This window comes from Pteropus alecto, unplaced genomic scaffold (genome assembly GCF_000325575.1).
Source record: "Pteropus alecto unplaced genomic scaffold, ASM32557v1 scaffold1001, whole genome shotgun sequence".
Taxonomy (NCBI): Eukaryota; Metazoa; Chordata; class Mammalia; order Chiroptera; family Pteropodidae; genus Pteropus; species Pteropus alecto.
Window position 1 is genome coordinate 304,187 of NW_006431443.1, and position 14,927 is coordinate 319,113.

Below are 14,927 nucleotides of genomic sequence, written 5' to 3' on the forward strand. Positions count from 1 at the left end.
CCTTCTATCCCATTATGACCTATTCCCCACAGTGAAATACTTACATGTCTACTATTCGATTCTGCATTTTATTAAAAACTGTCTCAAACCATTTTCCTGTTCATGTAAGTGCCTTATCTCTCCAACCGGACTCTGAGCCTCTCACTCCAAGAGATTCCCCTACAGTACCTAACATAGCTAGGCACACTGTGGCTGCAGAGTTTTACCAAACCAAAGTAATAGGTCTGGGCTCAGCTAGAAGAGGTAACTGTTGTGTTCTGGGTAAAGCTGCTAAACACCTGTGCCTTAACCATACACAACTCATAACTATTAATTAATTTCTTCTAGAGCTAAGGAAAAAGTTCTCTCAACCAAGAAAATTACATAGTGAAGTCTATGAGTCACTCTTGTCAGCAATGATATGAAGATCCCAGAAAACAAGTAACAAAAAAAGAATTACAGTGGGTGGAGTGTTTTTTCCCTTCCCACTCTGTAGGGAACACAACTGGGATGATGCTCTCTAACGAGTGCACACAGCTTCAGCTATAGCATGAGGGAATCCCAAAGGGAAGATAAGCAAAAACCAGCCAATCCTAAAGCTGTTCACAGAAAGCCCCCACGGGGCTCAGAATAATATGGAAGCAAAGTGCTGGCCAAGGAAACAAGAGAATCCAGTTCTGGTTCATTCAACAAATATTTATTGAGAGTACTAAGGATAGTAGTCAACCTAATGCATAATTCAGAGAGTTCCCTCCTCCAGTGTCAGCTTATACATATACATGAACTTAAGAGCATTCACTTTTAGAACTCAAGCATAGTAGAGCCTAGGCCAACAGTGATACTGAAGGAGCACTGTCATCTTCCTTCAAAGAACCACTAGAACTTATGCAGAACCGATCCTCGTGACTACAGTACATGAGGAAACACCATACTGCAAGAGATCCGTTTTTAAAAGCCACACTGTGTATCATCAACAAAAGCTAAAAAATGGGGCCCACTAGCAGACGAGTAAGATTCTCTAGTTCTCTATTCGGAAATAAGTCTGACCTCTTTGGACTAAATAAACCCTTAAAGTTCTTGAATACTTCAGAAAGAGAAAGAGGGGAGAGTAAAGGCCCCAAGAGAGGCATACTAAATTTCCAGATAATTTCATACTTATTTAAGAGATTAATCTTAATATTGAAAAGAGATCTGACCTTATTTGTACTCTAAGCTGATGACAAGCTGATCAGGTATGTCATATCCATTGTACTTTAATGTTTCCAAAACATGCTACACTGTCATCCACACACAGGGTTCTGATTATGTCTTCTGAAACCACACAGAAAAACAAGTTGATTTTTCCTTCCAAAGAACAACCTTTCAAGGATATGAAGACAATGATTACATTTTCTCTTCAGGGCTTCCAAAACTGGCTCCTTCAACCCCTCTTCAAAGAACAAGATTTCAAGGCCCCTCTCCATCTTGCCTCCTTTACACATGCTCTGGTCTGTTCATGTGGCCCTTATAGTGCCCAACCCAGAACTGGCTGCAGCCTACCACTGGTATCACTCTCAGAGCATACAAGACTATTCTGTCTTCTTCTCTTCTATATTTCTATATAGCAGTTATGCGAGTCTAGGAGCCAGTCCCTTTTTCAGACACTACATCATACCTTGTTGGGAGGTTCCCTGGTCTACTCCATTCTTCGCAGGCGAGGAGAGGCAAAGGCTAGGAGAAAGGCAAGTAGCACTGCCCGTTTTGGTCCTGGGATTCTAGGTACTGAGATAGCTGGTTCATCCCTCCTCGCTGCTCACCTTCAGGCCTCTTGCTCCCCAAGACCCCTTTAGTGCTTAGACTGTAATCCTATGTCATCTTATTCCTTAATGTACTTGTCTACCAGGGCAAGAGGGGTGATGGCTGGACCACAGTTGAAGAGATGGAAGGCAGTCTAGCACAGTAGTTAAGAATGGGGGCTCTAAAGTCAGATAGCCTGGATTCAGATCCTATTTCTATCACTTACTAACCACAAGTTCTTGGATAAATCACTTGAACTCCTCTGTACGTCAGTTTTCCCCTCTGTATAATGAGGATAATAAAAGTATCTATTGGTGGAAATGTTGTATACTTTGATTGCAGGGAAGAGATTACACAGGTGTACATAGTTGTAAAACCTCAAACTGAACACTTAAAATGAGTGCATTTTACTATGTGTAAATTATATATCAATAAAGTCAATTAAAAAGTTAAAAATATATATATATATTAACTACTCATGGAGGATTGTGAAAATTAAAAGAATTGTAAAATATCTAAAATAATTCCGGAAAACACAGTAAGCACTCAATGAATGTTATCTATTTGCAATGGAGTTTACAATGCACATACAATGTCTGCGTCCTGGGATTGATGCTGGGGAGCATAACAGGGGTCTTTTTTTTGCTAGCTCAGATGTGGTGCTTTCCCAGAAGTTTCATTACAGACCTGGCTTTCACCAGATAAAACACCAATGTTACAAACCACACCCCTTCCATGCTCTAGCCAAGGTTGTGTTTAACACTGGGAAAGCCAAACCACAGGAATCATCACCAAAACCAAAGATATTCCAGTGAAACTTAGAGGAATCTGCTTTCTTTAGTCTTTTTCTGGCTTAGACCATGAGGTCTTCTTGGGCCAACTTTGATTTTTATTCAGCCCTTCACCAAGTTTTCCCTGAATGTTTCCTGTGTCCAGCCTGTGCAGGAACTAGGGAGTGACAAAAGGAAAAGAAAGGAAAAGGTATCAAGTTTCCTGGCTGCCTCATCCTCACCGAGTTCACAAACTACAGGAATTATAAATAGAAAAAGGAGACTGATATCAGAGACAGCACAGTAGTGAAGAGAGTACTCTGCAGGGAGCTGGAAAACCAGTGTCTAGCCTCAGCGGACACTTACTAGTCACACGAGCTTGAGGTAGTCCCATGCCCAATGTGAACCTGTTTCCTCCTCTATAAATTGAAGAGACAAGAATAAACAATCTCACAGTCTGTGGCCTGACAACGGTAGAAAAACAACTATAAGAGGACTTGTTTCAGGCTCTCAGCCTTAAGAGAAATCTCAGAGAAAGCCAAGTGAGCTAATGTAGAAGAAGAATCGATTCTGTCTTAGATCCAGAATGCAATAAGAGGAGTGTCTCATTGCTGCAGCCGCTGCAGCCACAGTGATGGCAGTAATAATCTGGAGGAGATCCCTTTCAGCTGCTAGAACAGGGACAGGGTTCATTTCCATTTTCTCACCTCGCATTGCCCCACAGGGCCAAACCTGCGAATTAAGAATTCAGGATGCCAAGACTGGCTCATTTCTGGTATTTCCTCCCTACTCATTCCCTGGGTCAGACCCAGGGGCTTAGAAGAGCACTCTGAGGTGAAGGGCAACGTAAGGCAAAGCAGGCAAAGATAACATCTGTGGAGCATAACACTGTTCTCTCTGGAAGTCAGCTATTACAATGCGTGTTTGAAGGGCTATGCGGCCTGGAAGACACATAATACAGTGAATGATGCAAGAGAATCCTCTTTTAGTTTACAGAGGTACACAAGGTAGTTGTACACAATCATCTACTCGTAGTTCAGGCATCGGTGTAGTTCAAGTCAACAATTATTGATACTCTAATCTCCCTCAGGCCTTGTGCCCACTAAAGAGAAATGAAACTGACTCGGTTTCTTGCTCTTCAAGAGACTAAAGATGTGAAGAAGGAAGCAGACAGTTAAGTGAATAATCACAGTACAACAGAGGCCTGTGCAAAGTGCTGTGGAGATATAAAAGTGGTTGTACCTACCTCCACAGAGAGAAGACATAAAAGGGGGAGTCCTGAAAAGGTGCCACCTAAAGTAGCTCTTGAAGGATGAGTAGGTATATATGGGGTAGAGAAGATGAGAAGGACATTCCTGACAGAGGGAACAGAATATACAAAGACCTGAGATAGGAAAAAGTCTCTCATGCTTCAGGAACTGTAAGCAATCTGGTGGAGCTGGAACACAGGATAGGTCATTTAAGACCTGACTTCTCAAATAGGACTGCAAAGCCTCCAAGAAAGGAAGAGAAGAAAGAGTGCTGAAAATCAGCTAAGGCAGCAAGTATATATCCCACCTCCTCTCTCACCTTTCTCCAGACTCTCGTCTTACACGCATCCCTCTCCCACACCACACAAACTTCTAACAACTATGAGAAGAAAAAACTCTCCCTACTCTAAGATCAGTAGCTCCAGAATCCCTGGTTGAAGAAGAAAGTCCTCTACTAAAAGAGAGAAATGAGGATCTTAAGAAAAGGGACATTAAGTACGAATTTAAAAAGGCCCAACTTACCCTAGCAGCCATGCAACTTTGAACAACTGAGAGAATCTCAATCTACCACCCAAGCCCAGATCTAATGCCTTTTTCACTCAGACTCATTTCTAGTAAGCCATCCCCACCTTCTGTCCTCCGGAGAATGCTGTGTGAGCAGGAGTAAGAAGCAGTCCAACAAATCAAGCTGACTGATGCCTTAAAAACGACTTTAGCTATGGTTATATTGTTGTCTCATGCTAAACACAAAAATAAATTTTAGATGGGAAAAAAAAATGACTCTAGCAGGACACATTTCTGAGCCTTAGCCATGCTGAGAATCCTTAGGTTATTGACACAGGGAGGCCAGGCAAACAAGTCAAAGTAAACAAGGCCAAAGAAGCCATGGAAACAAGATGACACACAAAAACTGAAGTCTATAACCACCACATTGGGAAACAGCTAGGAGTGGGAGAGAAGCATGAACTTTAGAGTCAAACTTGAGCTCTAATTCTAAACTACCACTTACTAGCTTCACTGAACCTTCAGTTTTTTCATCTGCAAATGAGAATAATAATAGTATTTACCTCAGAACATTATTGAGAATATTAAATGAAGTAAAGACTATAAACCATTTAGCCTGAGGCATATAGTCAGTGTTTAAATAACTTTACTTCCTTTCCCTTTAACCAGAACCAAGGTGATGAACTGTTGCACAATTAGGGAGGGGGAGCCCCATTCACAACACAGTATATGCGAACAGCGCGCCCTGGAGTTATGCAATGCACAGTTTAGGACAGGCAGCCACCAAGACTTCTGTCTGTAAGCAGCGCTAGAACTCAGAAAAACAGAACTAAAATATCATTGCAGGTGTATTAAAGACAATGGATGGGCATGAGACCACGCAATCAATCCAAATAACAAATACATGACACCAGGCACATAGAGCTTTGAAAAACCAAAGCAATTTCATCTCAGCCAGAAAGCCTCTTCTATGTTCCTACTGAGGTGAAAGCCAATTTCTAGACCTCCATCAACCTCAAATCTGTTGATGAACCTCATTAACCAAGGATCTGATGAGTGTGAAGTCAGGGATAATGCTACAAGTTACCAGCTGAGGTCCGTGTCCTTCCTCTCAGCTTGAGAGGTGGGCCAAACACTCAAGGGCAGGCAGTTCCTCTAAAGGTGTTAAGTCCTGTCACATGGGACCCAGGAGACTGAGGCCAAGATCTAGGGTGACCTTAGCACCCTGGTTACTAAAAAGTGATGCCACTGCTCCCAAGTTTCTCCAGGGCAGGTAGGGACCATGTCTGATTGTTTTGTATGTCCCCAGACCCTAGTACAGTATTTGATATAATCTACCAGCTATAAATGGTTGCTTAAATGAACCAACATGGACATGGCCCTATCCCTATCACCTGGCCCCTAGGTCTTTGCATATATAATACTCTTTCTTAATTCCATTTACTTAGCTAGTTTTTCTCAATTCTCAGGTCTCAACATAAATGTCATTTTCTCAGGTAACATGAGGTCTTTTCTGACTCCCTACACAATATTAAGTTCTCCCGCAATATGTACCCTCTCATCACATCCCTTATTTCTAATTCATTACATTTATCAGAATTCACTGTAATTATTTGTTTCATTTTTTACTTCCCTGCTACACTGTAAGCTCTAAGAGAGCAGGAACCATATCTTTTTTGTTCATTATACTGATTCTCAGGGCCTACTACAGAACTGGGCACAAAGGGAGTGCCCAATATGTTAGAGTGACTAAATACATGAATAAAGAAATGAATGAATGAGAGAGCTCCAGTCCAAAATGACTTTGAGGTAACTGGGGATTCAAAACTGTCTGCTCAGCCCTAAACTGTCAGTAGTTACTAGAATCTTAACATAGCCTATGAAAGCCCATGCATGGAAGATGATAGTAGATTTGATGAGCAATAGAACAAAAAACTTTGTATAATAGGAAGTAAGGAAAGATGAAAATAGGGGTTATGAAGCAGAAACCACACCACTGAGTTCCTTGGATGCCGTGCTAAGGAACATGGTTTATAAGCCCGCAGAGCAGCCACTATCTGACCTGGGTTCACTAAGGTTATACAGGCCTGTGGTAGGTACCATCCTACTATAGCCATCCATCCACTGAGCCCCGCTATTGCCCACCGACTGATAGGTCTTTTTCCCCTCCTTTTAGATTCACCCCCATTTCTCCAAGCTATATACAATCATTAAAAAACACAAGTGCCCTCAGGGATAGTCAGTCTGTCCAAATTATCCTAGCCAAATTTTACTAAAGAAAGTTGTGAACTCAAGAAAGTTGTGAACAGGAAAGCAGTCATTTAGGAAGGGCAAGACCAGAAGACCTGGATTCAAGTGTTATTACCTGTGTGACAGGAGGTTACTTAGTCAATCTTTCTGAGTTTTAGTAATCTTCTCTGTAAAATAAGAATAACATCTATCTCACAAGGTTGTAGTGAAGACTGAGATAATATATTCAAAGAACCTAGTACAGTGCCTCAAATAGTGAAGGTCCGATACAGATTTTTTTTTTAAATCCCACAAAGGGCATAGGAGAATTAGTTCCTCGTAACTGCTAAGCACTTTCACTTGAGCTGATACAACACAGAGACCCAAGAGGACAGAGGCTAAGGCTACTCATATAGACTTGGGCTCACATTGCCTCCTAAAAGAGAATGAGGAGACTGCCCTGCTTCCATTCTCTGTCTAGCTATCTAAGCACTGAGGAAACTACCAGTAAGCAGGCTGCTGGGAGTGGGGACATGGGGGAAGAGCTGAGGGTCTTCCAGAACTTCAGCTCTATTATTAGCTTGGTCACATGTCTACAAAGGCACAGGATTATTGACTGTAAACTCGATAACCTATGGCCCAAGACAGACTATTTAGGGCTGGGGTGTGTTCCAGACCCCATTGCAGTCTGGGATCCACTCTAAATAATAAAATGCGGAAACAAAGCAACTAGAGGTAAGGTGTTGACCCTTGACAAGATGCAGAGAAGGAAACCACAGAAGAAATCCCTCACCCTTGCCAACCTTGATAGCTTCATGCTGCATGAGGCCTCAGATGGGGTTTGGTCTTGGTAGAGATTTTAATTTGCCCTTGTAAGTATCTTCAGATACTCAGTCTAACCAAACCGACTGTGTCACCTTGGACAAGTCACTGCTCTCTGAAACTCAAGAAGGCTAAGCCAGATGATCCCTACATCTTGATGAATTTGCCCATAGATCTTCATCTCAAAGTCCCAGTCCTCATTTATGAGAAACCTAAAGTCTAAAACATTGGAGAGAGAGAGATCTCAGGTGTACTGCCCTCTGCCACCAGCCTCAGCCACTCCACCAGGAAAAGAGGCAAAGAACATAATGAGCTGGGAATAGGACAACCCAACCTCTCAAAATCCCAGCACCTCCATCCAGCCTCAGAAGGCCATCATCTCATAGTACCCAGGAAGGGGCTCAGTAAATACAAGCAAACGACCTCATGGCATCACACTGTGGGTGCCAGTTGCCATACAGTTCCTTAAAGAGCAGACCTGGAGCTAAAGTCTGCCTGCTTTAAAATAAATAAGAAAAGAAAAGAGGAAATAAAGGACTTATATTTCCTATCTTTCCCAATCTCAGTACCAATATCAGAGAAAAACAATGCAGGACACTGTAGGAAACTTACCAAGAGTCATAAAGTTATTAGGTGGCAGATCTGAGATTTAAATACAGTACCGTATATTTGTGTGCGCGTGTGTATGGGAATGTCTGTGGATGTATGAGCTTTTCTTTATTCCACCAACAAGTCTCATGAGGAAGACTCAAGAAGTGATGACTTCCAGATGCCAGGAAAGCTGTGACACCAAGAAGGGATTCAAGTTCTTATTAGCACTCTAGAGCTCTGTGAGGTGCTCTTCTACACGCATGCACATGCGAACACACAAAATCACAATCACCCCAGGGGTAAACTAAAAAAATTCACAGAGCACAGATAAGCTAAGTGAGTTAAAAAGATAGAATAGTTCCTAAGCCAGTAAAATTTCACTGTTATACAGGATTACATCTGTATTAACATATCTAGAGAAAAAAAAAATGCTGTCTTTTATCATGGAGGCTGGTCAGCCATGAAAGCTCAGAAAAAGCAGAATCACAAACACACACATTGGCAGACACAAAATTCAGTTCATTGGCAGAATGAACTCATCTTTCATTTGTTCCACAAAGGTTTACTGAGCACCTACTATGTGCTAGGCACAGCTCTAGACCCTGGGAATACAGTGCTCCTAATATTCTCAAGGAGAGAGGGAGCCAACAAAATCCAAGCATTACAATTGCTTTCCCATGACCTTTCCATCCCTACTGTGAGACGAACGCATCAGGCTATTTACTCTAGCCGCTGCAACAGCCAGGGTTCTTAGTTGCAAGAACAACTTAGTTTGCAAGCTCAACAACCAAAACTGATTCTGGTTAGTCTAAGTAAAAAAAGAACTTATTAAAAGAGAAGCTTCGACTCACCTGGAGCTGTGGAAAACCAGAAATGGATGCCAAGAACAACGCCTAAAATCAGGTAGCAGAACTAGTCTGTTCAGCACACCTCTGCTTCCACTGCCAACTTCCACTATTGTTAGCCACCATAATATAGCCACTATAGTACCACTACCACTGCTGCCCCAGGAACTCGATCTTGCCACATATACCACCACCACCACTGTGGTCTCTGATTCTCTGCTTGCCCCTATGGCAAGCTGCAAAAGGGGCAGAAAGTGAATGTCTGGCATTTTAAGTAAAGATTCTTAAACACGGGAAAGGATAATAAATATTCATTTTAGCCACTTTGGCATAATACACAAAACACTGGACTCATCTAACTAATGCCCTTAATTCAGATTCTGTGTTCACCATAACTTTTATGATTAGGATTTGGTGTTCTATGGAACCCAAAGGCAGGAAATGCACCAGTCATGCCAACATAGGCATTCCAGTATATGTGATAGTTCTATTTCTTGAGGTAAACTTAAAAACTGGCATTCTAGTTTTATATATCAGATTGTGAACTTGGTTAAGAGAGTCTGCTTGAAGAGATATATATTCTATTTTCTGACAAAATCTGAACCTTTAAAGTAAAATACTAGCAAACATTCACTGAGCACCTCTTTAATACTATTCTAAGCACTCTATATGGATTACCTAATTTTTAATAAAAACCTTATAAATTGGGCACCATTCTCCCCATTCAACAGAGGAAGAAAATGAGACACAGAGAAGTTAAAGTAAACTTGCCTAAAAATATGCAGCTACTTAAAAAAAGGCATCTGGAATTTGAATCCAGGTAGTGTGACTCTATACTTAAACTTCTGTCAACGCTCCAGAGTAAATCTCCATCTAATGAGGCCTGTTAGTGCTTCTGGTGGGTTACAGATCGGTAGGAAGACATAGTCCTAATTAAATTTTTTCATTTAATTAGCTGCAGATATAAAATCTTACAGGAAGAGAGATGGCCATCCACACAGGAAAGAGCAGATGAAGCATCTAAGTAAGGCTTTGCCTGGCTTCCAGATTCTCTAACTACAACTGCTGTACTATCCACACAAGGTAGTCTTTGCTGGATTTAGAGCTCAGTTCTTATTATGTTACAACCTTTTATTTATACTCAGGGATTATGCCTACCTTCAGAAAGAATTTACAAAAACAGTATATATTAATACCACCATCTCCAAAGTGGGATGCACAAGACTTTCCAATGAAAGTACAGAGAGGAAAATTAAAACTCTTAATTTTTAATCTTAAAATATGAGAATTATGCTTTGCCAATATTAACGGTACAGACTAACACTGCACCCTCTCTGAGTCCGAATGTCAGAAGTTTCCATGTCATTTAACGCATAGGAGATGTCCTGAGAATAGAGTGGCTCCACAGTGTTGGAAGGAGAACACCAGTGTCTGCAGTCACTCGTTTGCTTTCAGGATACTATGGCATACTGCCTTTAATACATGTCTGATTAAATGAACTTATGGCTTCTATTTTTTCCCAACTAAACCAACCCTCACCACACAGATAAATAATTTTAAAAGATTCTTTGAAATAAGTAAAGAAAAACAAAAAATAATCCCCATGGATTAAAGACAACATTAAAATTACACAAAAAATACACAGTAATAAGAAAGTGACAGAGCTGATCTTTCTATTCCTATAAACTCTCTATCAGCTACTTTACCGGGTAAAAACAATCTAATTGGTTCAAACAAAATATTCACCAAAAAATTTCAAAATTATCAAAAGACTACTTATAATATGGATTTACATTTATTGTTACTGACAATGAACTGCATCCGTAGTGGATACTGTGCTGTGATCTATATATTAAATCAGGAGTCAGCATTTTCTGTAAAGGGCCAGATACTAAATATTTTAGGCTCACAGGCTCTATTATAACTAAATAACTTTGCCAGTATAGTATAAAAGTAGCCATAAATAATATGTAAACAAATGAATGTGGCTGTGTTCCAATAACACTTTATTTATAGAAGCAGAAGTAGTTTGCTGACCCTTGTGTTAACTAATGATGAAATAAAACTATCATGATGAAAAACACGTCTAAAAATTAAATCTAAAGATAAACCTCTATAACTTTTCTGTGATGTTTAAAGTCTGGAAATACTCAATCCAGTTAAGTCTCTTTCTAGGTTTCCTGTTTAATAGCGCAAAACAAAACGCACATATCATTGGTGAAACACTATTTCCTTCTTGATGCAGTAAAAAATGGGATTAAATATTATATGAAAAGCAATATTTTTAAAACTGCGCTCAACTGTCAACAAATGCTGTTTGAACCATATATACAAAGTATTTCTTAAGATTTAAAAAATAAATATTACAAATTATGAAGCATGAGAGATTTGCTATGCAGTAGGATAAACGTTTTCTTTCATGTGCCAGTTAAAGGTATTTGCTATATTCTGTTAAATACTGAAATTCAAAAGTGACTGCCCTTTAAGGGCCACTAAAGGAAATACGTACAAGAGAATAATTATCCTCTACATTATAAGATTTCTTATATTAAAATAAAGCTTTATTTTTAACATAACACATAAAAAATAAAGTTTTTTTGGGAAAACTACTTAAATACAACCACTGATAAAGCAGCTGCGAATCCAGAGACAGAAAGATTAATGGCTGCCAGGGGCTAGAGACTGGAGAGCGACTACTTAATGAGTAATGGGGTTTCTTTTGGGGATGATGAAAATGTTCTGGAATTCGATAGTGGAGATGGTTGCACAAAATTGTTAAAACAAAAAAAAACACTAAACTGTACACTTTAAAATGGCAAGTTTTATGTTATGTGAATTGTATCTCAAAAAAAATATACATGGAATGGCTGCTGACTACCTGATGGGCTGACTGGTATGTCAGGGTGGCTTCCACCCTCACTCGATTTACAATACAGAATCCAGCTCAGGCTCTATATACTCTAACATATTGAGCCCCTGAAAAATGCATAGGATACAAATATATTTCATCATTCACATTAACCAATACATTGTAAAGTGACTTATTCTTGTTCTCTGAGTCCCCGTTTAAATCTGAAAGATTCACGGCTTCTTTAAAAAATAAAAAAATAAAAAAAACAGCACACTTGGGTGTCAGGACAAAGCAATGTCCTTGGCATCCTCAACCCTAGGCCATAACTGACTCTGCTACTTACCTCATTCACTCTGATTGGAGGAAAATACAATCTCTTCTACAAAAGGCAGAAAGATAGGGAAAAAGGACTCAGGGGCTACTGCACCTCAAACAAATAGTTATTGGGCAATCTGTCTAGCAGCTTTCAAATTATGCTCTGCAGGACCCCCTTGACGCCCAACCTCTGGCCCAGGTTCCTTGGCAATATCTACTTCTTCAAGCAGAGCAGCTCTAATTTTGTTAAGTTTTAAATATTGGAAATACACTTTATTTTAAATAAAAATGGCTCAATTATGCAGTGGACATCTATGAATTTTGCTAATTTAAACTCTCTCACCACCTCCCAAACCTTTCTTTTAGTAAATGCACCTTGATCTTTCTTCTTTGCTCTCAGTTCATAGGGTTTCAGGGGAGCTGAGCTGACTCTGACTCTGTGAGTAGAATGTAACTCTGTTGGCCAATGAAGTCTAGCATTCTTCTGGCCTCAGTGATTATATTAGGGTGGGCATAGAACCCAAGCCAAAATCATATCCAGGACTGCCAGTACCATCAGGAAAGAGGTATTATCTTCCAATAGTGGTTGCTTAGCTGGTAGAATGCATACCCAAAGCTATTATTTATCTTTGCCACTGCATGGATGAAATCTGCCTAAGAATGACACCAAAACAAAGAAGAGCAGAGCCAAGAGGAAGGAGATTAGGTCCAAATGACATTATTTAAGTCCTTAGATCTTGCTGTGTCTAAAGGTAGATCTATCTACCTCTAGGCTTTTTAGTTACTTCAGTCATTAGTCGCTCTTGCTTAAGTCAGTCTGAGTTGTATTTCTGTCATTTGCAAAAGAGTCATGAAAAATATATTTAAAAAAAAATTTAATTGAAAAATGGGTATTTGATTACTAAAACTCAAACCTCAATCTGGTTAATAAACCCCAAACCTTTACTATAAAGCTACTGAAAGACTGTCCTCTCCTTGACTCTCATTACATTCCTAGATATGCACAGCATTTTACAATTTCCAGATCACTTTCCCATTGATAATCTTATCTGATCTTTAAAAATAAAATAATCCTGTGAAGTCAGAATTCACATTGTATATTTGAAGACATTGAGGCTCAGAGAGAACTGACCAACCCAAACTCATCCAATTTGAAATCAAGCTTTCTGTCTCCAAATTATCTATTTTCACTACTCATTACTGCTTTGCACAGTTCTCAGCAAGCCACACACAGAACTGGGAACCTGATTGGGCTCAGTACAGACTTGCTACCTGACAGCATTGTTCCCCTTCCCCTGGCAGCTTTGCCTCATTTCCATCAAGCCTCGCCCTGCTCCCTTTCTTCATAGACTGACACATAAACAAGCTCGCAGCACAGCATCCCACTGCACGTACATAAAGGTGTGTCATTCAACTGACTGGCAGTCTTGAAAGTCAGTGGCCTTACTCTCAAAATATCCCTAGACCTATCAAATGCACATCAGTGGAGGAAGAAATGTCTTCTAGGACGCACCTATGGTAAGAAGCTTACACTTCAGCCAACAACAGCTAACACGATTTCTGCATCTATTAAGATCTGAGGATTTAAAATTTATTACTGACTGGAAAAAATCCAACAGCACACATTCAAGGATTTAAAAGTACATGAAACTCATACTATATACAAAAGTTAACTCGAATCGATCAATGATCTAATACAAGAGCTAAAACCATAAACTCTGAGAAGAAAACACATGGGTAATCTTTATTACCTTGGATTGGCCAAAGATTCTTAGATATGACATTAAAAGCATATGCAACAAAAGAAAAAAATAGGTAAAAATGGGACTCCATAAAAATTAAAAACTACTGTGAAATCAAGGACATTATCAAGAAAGTAAAAAGTCAATCTACAGAATGGGAAAGAATATTTGCAAATCATATAACTGATAAGAGTCTAGTATATAGAATATGTAAAGACTACTAACAACTCAACAACAAAAAGACTAACAATGTAATTTTAAATGGACAAAGAACTTGAACATATATTTGTCCAAAGAAAATATACACATAGTCAATAAGTACATGAAAAGATGCTCAACCTCATCAGTCATTGGGGAAATGCAAGTCAAAACCACCATGAGATACCACTTCACATCTACTAGGATGGCTGTAAAACAAACTAAAAAAAATAACAAGTACTGGCAAAGATGTAGAGAAATGGAACCATTAAACATTTCTGGTGTGAATGTAAAATGGTGCTAGGAAAAACTGCTATGGAAAACAGTTTGAGGGTTACTCAAAAGTTAAACATAGAATTACCATATAACTCCACAATATCACTCCTATGCATACAGCCAAAAGAATTGAAAACTGGTACATGTACGCATATGTCCATAGCAACAACATTTACAATAAGCAAAAAGTGGAAACAACCAAAGTGTCCATCACCAGATAAATGAATAAACAAATTGTGGTATATGTATATATTTTCCAGCTATAAAAAGAAATGAAATTTTCTGATACATACTACAACGTGGATAAACCTATAAACATTATGCTAAATGAAATAAGCCAGACACAAAGGGAAAATATATGATTGATTCCACTTATAAGAAATATCTAGATTAAGCAAATTCATGGAAACAGAAAGTAGATTAGAAATTAACAGGAGCTGGGGGAGGCGGAATGTGGAGTTATTACTTAATGGCTACAGAATTTCTGTTTGGGATGTTGAAAGGCTTTAGGAAATAGATTGTAGGGATGATTGCACAATAGTGTGAATGTAATTACTGCCACTGCATTGTACACTTAAAAACGATTAAAATGGCAAATTTTGTTATATATTTGACCATAGTTTTTTTTTAGACCAAAAAAAAAAAAAAAAAGAATGATATACTGACACATGTTGCAATGTGGATGAAACTGCAAAATATTATGCTAAGATAAAGAAGCCAGACCCAGAGCATTTATCTTGCTTACCAGCAATTGTCATCAGTTTGGCTCAAATAAACTC